Raw genomic sequence first — 6,631 nt, forward strand, 5'->3', positions numbered from 1 at the left:
GAAAAATCCAATGAGGAGAAGAAAAGCAAAGCCAAAGAGTCCATCCCAAAATCCGACAAACAAGCAAAATGAACAAAAAACATTGAATTCAATACTTTCTGATTTTAGAAACTGCATTAAAGAAGGGGTGCACCGGTCCTGGAGATACTGCAATACCAGATCAATGCGTGGAGTGGACAGAGCAAGCTCTTTTTCCATCTCCCTGTTCTAAAAATCCATTTAATATATGGTCCCCAGATAGGGGACGTATCAGATATTAAACTGATAAGAACAGATTTTTTTTTTTTTTTTTTTTTTTTTTTTTTTAAACCATTCAGTTTAGTTTTTTAGCAAACAGTATGAATTTCTCCAAAATTTGCTACTTAAAACTTCTCATCATCATGGTTCTATTTATTTAGCAGTAGTATAAGACGAAATATAATCACAAGGGAACATCCTTTACGTAACACAAATGCAGAAACTTCAAGGAATGACAAAGAAAAAAATCACTGGTATTTGATAAGGTAATGCCACTTTTTAAATTTCCAAATCCCTTCGGCATCTGTGCCACCGCCGCCTCTGCTGTCCAACTTATATATCAGGTATAGTCTTGAAAGAATAAGTCTAACACATTCATTCACTGATAAAGATTTCCTCTTGAAAAGTCCAAGGTTCCTTGCATCCCACAAACTCTCCATCACACAAGCCATTATCAACCATAAAATTCTATCTTTAGACCGACTACACGCACCAATTCCAAACATCGCCACACGCCAATCCACAAAATTCACGCCTGCTAAACCCTTACACAATCCACCTACACACTTCCACACACTGTACGCGTACTCACAATCCCACATAACATGCCTCACAGTCTCACAACCACCACATCCCACTCTCGGACACACATCTGTTATTATCAACTCTCTTTTCTTCTGCACTTCTCTCACAGGTAAAATATTATGTAAAGTCATCCACACCACATCCTTCTGTTTGTTTGACATCCCATACGTATCTAACTTCTTCCATGCATCTGAAACCTCATTCCCTCTCAGCCCAACAATATTACACTCTACCTCATTTGCACTCATTCTTTTCACCACATTCTTGGTCATTCTAAAATCATTCATTCCCACACTCAACAAATCATGCTTTCTCACAAATTTCTCAATCACCTCATACCAAACAGGACACTTAAAGGCCACAGGCACACTCGCATCTCTCTTCCTCCAGCATAACCCATACAACATCCATCCAGCAGAATAATTAGCCATAAAAGCACCTTTATTGCCTTTACCCAGCAAAATAACCACAGTCTTAATATAATTAAGACCTAAAAAAACTTCAATATTGGGAAAGGCCAGCCCACCATGCTGACAAGCCTTAAAAAGGCTCTCCCGCTTCAACTTCTCCATCTTACTACACCACAGGAATGTGAATACCAACTTCTCTATTCTCTTAATTTTCCTGTAAGGAGAAGGAAAAACAGTCGCCACATAAAGCAGGATAGGGAGAATCACTGCTTTGATAATTAATACCTTACCACGCAGAGTCAATTCTCTCATTCGCCAAAAATTCAATTTACGTTCAACCCGCATACCACACTCTTCCCAACTTTCATTCCCTTTTAAGTCATCATTAAATAATACGCCCAAAATCTTGATTGCACCCACTTCACACTTTACACCATCCATACGAATACTACTATCTCCAAAACATTTAAAACTACATTTATTCCAATTTACCCTAAAACCAGACGCACCAACAAAAAAATCCAAAAGCAATTTAATTCTACTCAAAGAAGCCATACTTTCACTCACAACCACAACATCATCCATATAACCTAACACTTTCACATGCTTACCACCACTACCAGGCACCAACAAACCTCTCATCATTTTATCCCGTCTAATCAAACATAACAATGGTTCTATTACACATACAAATAAGACGGGGGACATAGGACACCCCTGCCTTACTCCTGACCTAATCTTCACTTTGTCACACAGCCACCCATTAACCAAGAACTCACTTGACACACAATCATACAATGATTTTACACAATTCACAAATTCTCTAGGAAACCCCATTCTTTCCAGTACTTTAAACAAAAACACATGCGAAACCCTGTCAAACGCCTTCTCAAAATCAATAGCTAAAGTCATACATTTCTGCTTTCTATCCTTGCAATCCCCAATCATATCTCTCAACAATAACAAGTTATCACTCATACTTCTTCCAGGCACTGCACATACTTGGTCCTCCTCCACAACACTACCAATCACTTCACGCATACGATTTGCCAGTAACTTACTGTAGACCTTATAATCCGAATTCAGCAGTGTTATTGGTCTCCAGTTTTCCAAACGTTTCCTCTCAGCCTTTTTATACACAAGCACAACCACTCCTTCTTTCATTGATTCACACAACCTACCATTCACCCACATATACTTACATACCTCAGTCAAATCTGTTCCCAAAACTTCCCATGCTTTCACATACAACTCTACAGGTATACCATCTTTCCCAGGAGTCTTACTCTTTTTAGCACTCCACACCACATTCTTCACTTCATCCAGAACTACATCCTCACACAACAGATCACGCTCCTCAGAATCAAGTTTTTTCTCCACACCATTCAGAACATATGACACAAGCCCAGAGTCAATCCATTTCTCATCATACAACTTGCTATAAAACCTATTCACTTCTTTCAGCACATCCTCACCCATACAGTTGGTTCCACTTTCATTCACAACTTCATTCATATCAGTCTTCCTACCATTCATTTTTTTAAAAAAGAACCTCGTACACTTCTCATTTTTCTCCAGGTGCTCAATTTTAGTACGATATATAATTTCCTTTCCTTTCTCATCCAACACACGCTTCAATTCATTCTTAGCCTCAGTAAGTTGATCAGACATCTCCAAACCACTTGCAACACACTTTCTCAACCAGTCAATCCGTCTATTAAGGTCATTAAACCTATTCCTATATCTGGCAGCTTTTCTATAGCCCCACTTTTTGAAGAAAGTTTTAAATTGCACTTTCACCCAGTCCCACCAGTCAAGAACACACACAAAATCCTTCTTACGCATTCTCCATCTTTCATACTTTACATTAAACTCATTCATCACCTCATCATCCTCTAACAGCCTTGCATTCAACTTCCATACCCCACCGCCATACACTTGGTCACCATTCGCACAAAACACGCCTCTCAAACATTCATGGTCCGAAAAAGGTACCTTTTGTTGAGAAAAATCCAAACATACCATATTTTTAGAAAATAACATTAAATCAATTCTGGAATGAATCTCACCACGGTCAGCATGGTATGTCGGCGGTGGTGGCATGCCAAGAACAACAACTGCTGCATCTAAAAAGGAAAAATCACAAATTAAATGGGACAATTTCTTTCCTGTTATGTCACACTTTCCTTCTGTGACACAATTAACGTCCCCAACAAAAATAGTGGGAGATTTCCCTGGAAGAAAAAAACTTAATTTTTCAAGAAGAGCAAGCCGCTCTTCCTTCCCTGTAGGGCAATATAAATTAATAATTCTGACCCGCCACCCTCTATAACTCAAAAATGCAATTAAACATCGGCCTACCTCCACCACAATATAACTATCAATAGAGATTTCTTTATTCCCAACTAATATCCCCACCCCATCATTTTTATTATGATTAGACCCTGACCAGATATGCTGTCCGTAAGGCCAGTCTTTGTCACAAGGAGCATCCTGAATCCCACACTCCTGAAGGCAAAAAACATCAGCACCTAAATGTTTCAGGTAGTCCAGAACAGTTGTTCTTCTGATTTTAGATCTGATCTGCCTTACATTTAGGGACACTACATCCCAACCAGATTGGCAAGACATTAATTAAAGAAAAGAAATACATGACTCAATGTTGATCACGCCATACTCATCCATTATCATCAGACTGGGAAAGCACCCCAAAGGTGTTGATGCTCTCAGGGATGCCAAGGTAAGGAGCATCAGGGGAGAAGACATCCTGCGGGTAAATGCGGTCACTTGCAGGACTGTCGCACCCTCCGCTGGCAGGTGAGTACTCTCGTCTGGGTTTTTTATTGGCCAGTTCAGGAGTATCATCATCATCAAAAGACCTCCCAGAAGTAAAGTCTCCTTGGCCACCATCCCTGGCCACCTCTTCGTCTGTAGCACCACAGGACAATGCAGGGGTTCGAGCAAGAGACACATCCATGTCACCCTCACCACATATTTCGGACTGATGAGGGAGGTCCACATCCAACTCGGAGATCTCCATACTTGGCCCAGCAGGGGCTGGAGGGTCCAACAGGGTCTGGGCCTCACCCACCAGATCTTCAACCTCAGGGGGCTCCGTCTCCTCATTGATCTCTGCAGTAGTCACCTGTGGGGTAACAGCAGGGACAGTAGGCTTACCTTTGGTCACTTCGGAGAAGGACCTAGGCTTGACTTTAGCCTTACAATCCCGAATCACATGTCCTTCCTCCCCGCAGGCATCACATACCACCGGGTTGGAACAATCCTTCGCCAGATGACCGTACTTGTTGCACTTTCTACAGTTTGGCAATTGTTTGCAGAAATCCTGGATATGCCCGAACATGTTGCATCTCCTGCAGAACAATGGCGCCTCGGGAAAAAACAGATATCCAGAGTCTCTTCCAATTGTAAAGTTCAGGGGAGGATAGTGAATACCTCCAGGACCATGAGGGTCTATCCCAAACCTCACAAAGTATTTATACTTCCCAGTCCACAGCCCTTCTCCATTTAAGATTTTATGGGAGAATTGCACAAAAATACAGTGTCTTCTCAGGAATGCAGTGATATCATCCCGGGAGATAAAGGGGTTGTGCATGAATACTACCACCGGGATATCCCCCTTAGAGTAGAGTACAGTGAAGATAAGTCCATCCAGCTGAGGGTGCTCTGAAAGGACTTGAAGAGTTTTGAAAAGGTTTTGGCAAGCCGCCATAGAAGAAAGCACCAAGACGTACCTATGCTCCCTTCTGAACTCCTGCAAACAGATGATCTCCGACTTCTGGATCTTCAGGATTTCATAGAAAATGGCGTTGACCAGGTATGACAACGAGAAATGGTCCTTCTTCTCCTCAGAGACCTCGATACGGAAAGCATTCTTGACCCGGGGATCCCCGGTCCCAGCAAAGCGAAGCTTGACACCCATGGTCGCTTCAGGAATCGCCTTCTCGTTTCCTCCTCACTCTCCCCCTATAGCAGCATCCAGCTTAAGCCACCGAAGTGGCGATGCTGGAAGGCCGAGGGCTAGTACACAAGGAACCTCTTGTCCAAACACTAGGTCTGAGCCAAAAGGCCGAGAAGCGATAACCAGAATTGGTTTCGAACTACGGAGCCACCCAAGGATCCTGAAGAGTCCATTTGTGGAGATGAGCTCCTGGACTCCCGTTAAGAAGACATGTTGTCAACCTCTAGATCCCTTACATGCCTGCACTTTTCGGCTTGCTGCTGCTGCAATCCACGCGTTTTAGATCTGCATAACTCCACCTCTTTAAACACAGCACCCTCACCCCCTGCTGTTCCCACCCGCCTCAACACCGTTGGAAGGGAGGAGAACCAATTAAGGCGGGGGGTGGGGTGGAACGAGCAGCTGTCTACCCTTAGCAGGAGGGCTGCTGATTACTTACCTCTCCTGCTGCTGCTGGCTGTCCAGCAGCAGACTGAAGGTGGCTGCTGCTGTGCGCAGGTATATAAAGGCTCAGAGCCTATTATGACACGCGCAGCCAGCGTTCCATTGCCACATTCCATCTACTGCAGGCAGGATACCTGGCTGGCTGAATGTCGCTGAGAAGCTCACAGAGACCGCCATAAGCAACAGTTTAACAGAATGCCACAGACTAATCAACCAAACTTTTTGGGTTGGGTTCTCTTTTATAGTCTGCAGGCATTAATTGAAAGAAGTCTGTGTTCCAGCAGAGGGAGACAACGTTTCAGAAAAGGCATTGTAGCAAACCAAAAAAGAATTTTTAAGCGCAGCAGAGTAACCAGCGCACATACCTGTTAGCTCAGGTGAGTTTAAAAGGCTGCTGTTGATAACAAGGGCATTTGCTAAATAGATGGTGTGTGTGCAACAATATACTGAAAGGTCAATTATATTGTGCAGCTTATCTCACCACCTGTAGTTATTTAGGTGAAAGCTCCAAAATGCTTGCCTAATATGTCTGTTTATCCAAAAGGAAGTAAAGAGGGAGAGCTAGAAAGATAGCATTGCGCTACATTACATGGCAATGCAATGCACAGTTGCTGAAGTTGAACCAAAATGAGCTTGTCATCTGGCTTCTGCAACTTTGAACATGAAAAATCCAATGAGGAGAAGAAAAGCAAAGCCAAAGAGTCCATCCCAAAATCCGACAAACAAGCAAAATGAACAAAAAACATTGAATTCAATACTTTCTGATTTTAGAAACTGCATTAAAGAAGGGGTGCACCGGTCCTGGACATACTGCAATACCAGGTCAATGCGTGGAGTGGACAGAGCAAGCTCTTTTTCCATCTCCCTGTTCTAAAAATCCATTTAATATATGGTCCCCAGATAGGGGACGTATCAGATATTAAACTGATAAGAACAGATACTACACTTGATCTTAGCCAAAAGGCCGAGAAGCGAT

The 6,631-nt window shown here is 42.7% G+C and overlaps 2 non-coding genes across 2 annotated transcripts; both read right to left on the minus strand.

Annotated features, from left to right (window-relative positions):
* Positions 1–122: 122 nt before the first annotated feature.
* Positions 123–313, minus strand: LOC141240235 (U2 spliceosomal RNA). Its single transcript, XR_012305517.1, has one exon. It is a non-coding gene; the product is annotated as a U2 spliceosomal RNA (small nuclear RNA).
* Positions 314–6,440: 6,127 nt separating this feature from the next.
* On the minus strand, positions 6,441–6,631 carry LOC141240179 (U2 spliceosomal RNA). Its single transcript, XR_012305467.1, has one exon. It is a non-coding gene; the product is annotated as a U2 spliceosomal RNA (small nuclear RNA).

This window comes from Phyllobates terribilis, unplaced genomic scaffold, assembly GCF_046119375.1.
Source record: "Phyllobates terribilis strain yellow unplaced genomic scaffold, ASM4611937v1 Scaffold_801__1_contigs__length_655404, whole genome shotgun sequence".
NCBI lineage: Eukaryota > Metazoa > Chordata > Amphibia > Anura > Dendrobatidae > Phyllobates > Phyllobates terribilis.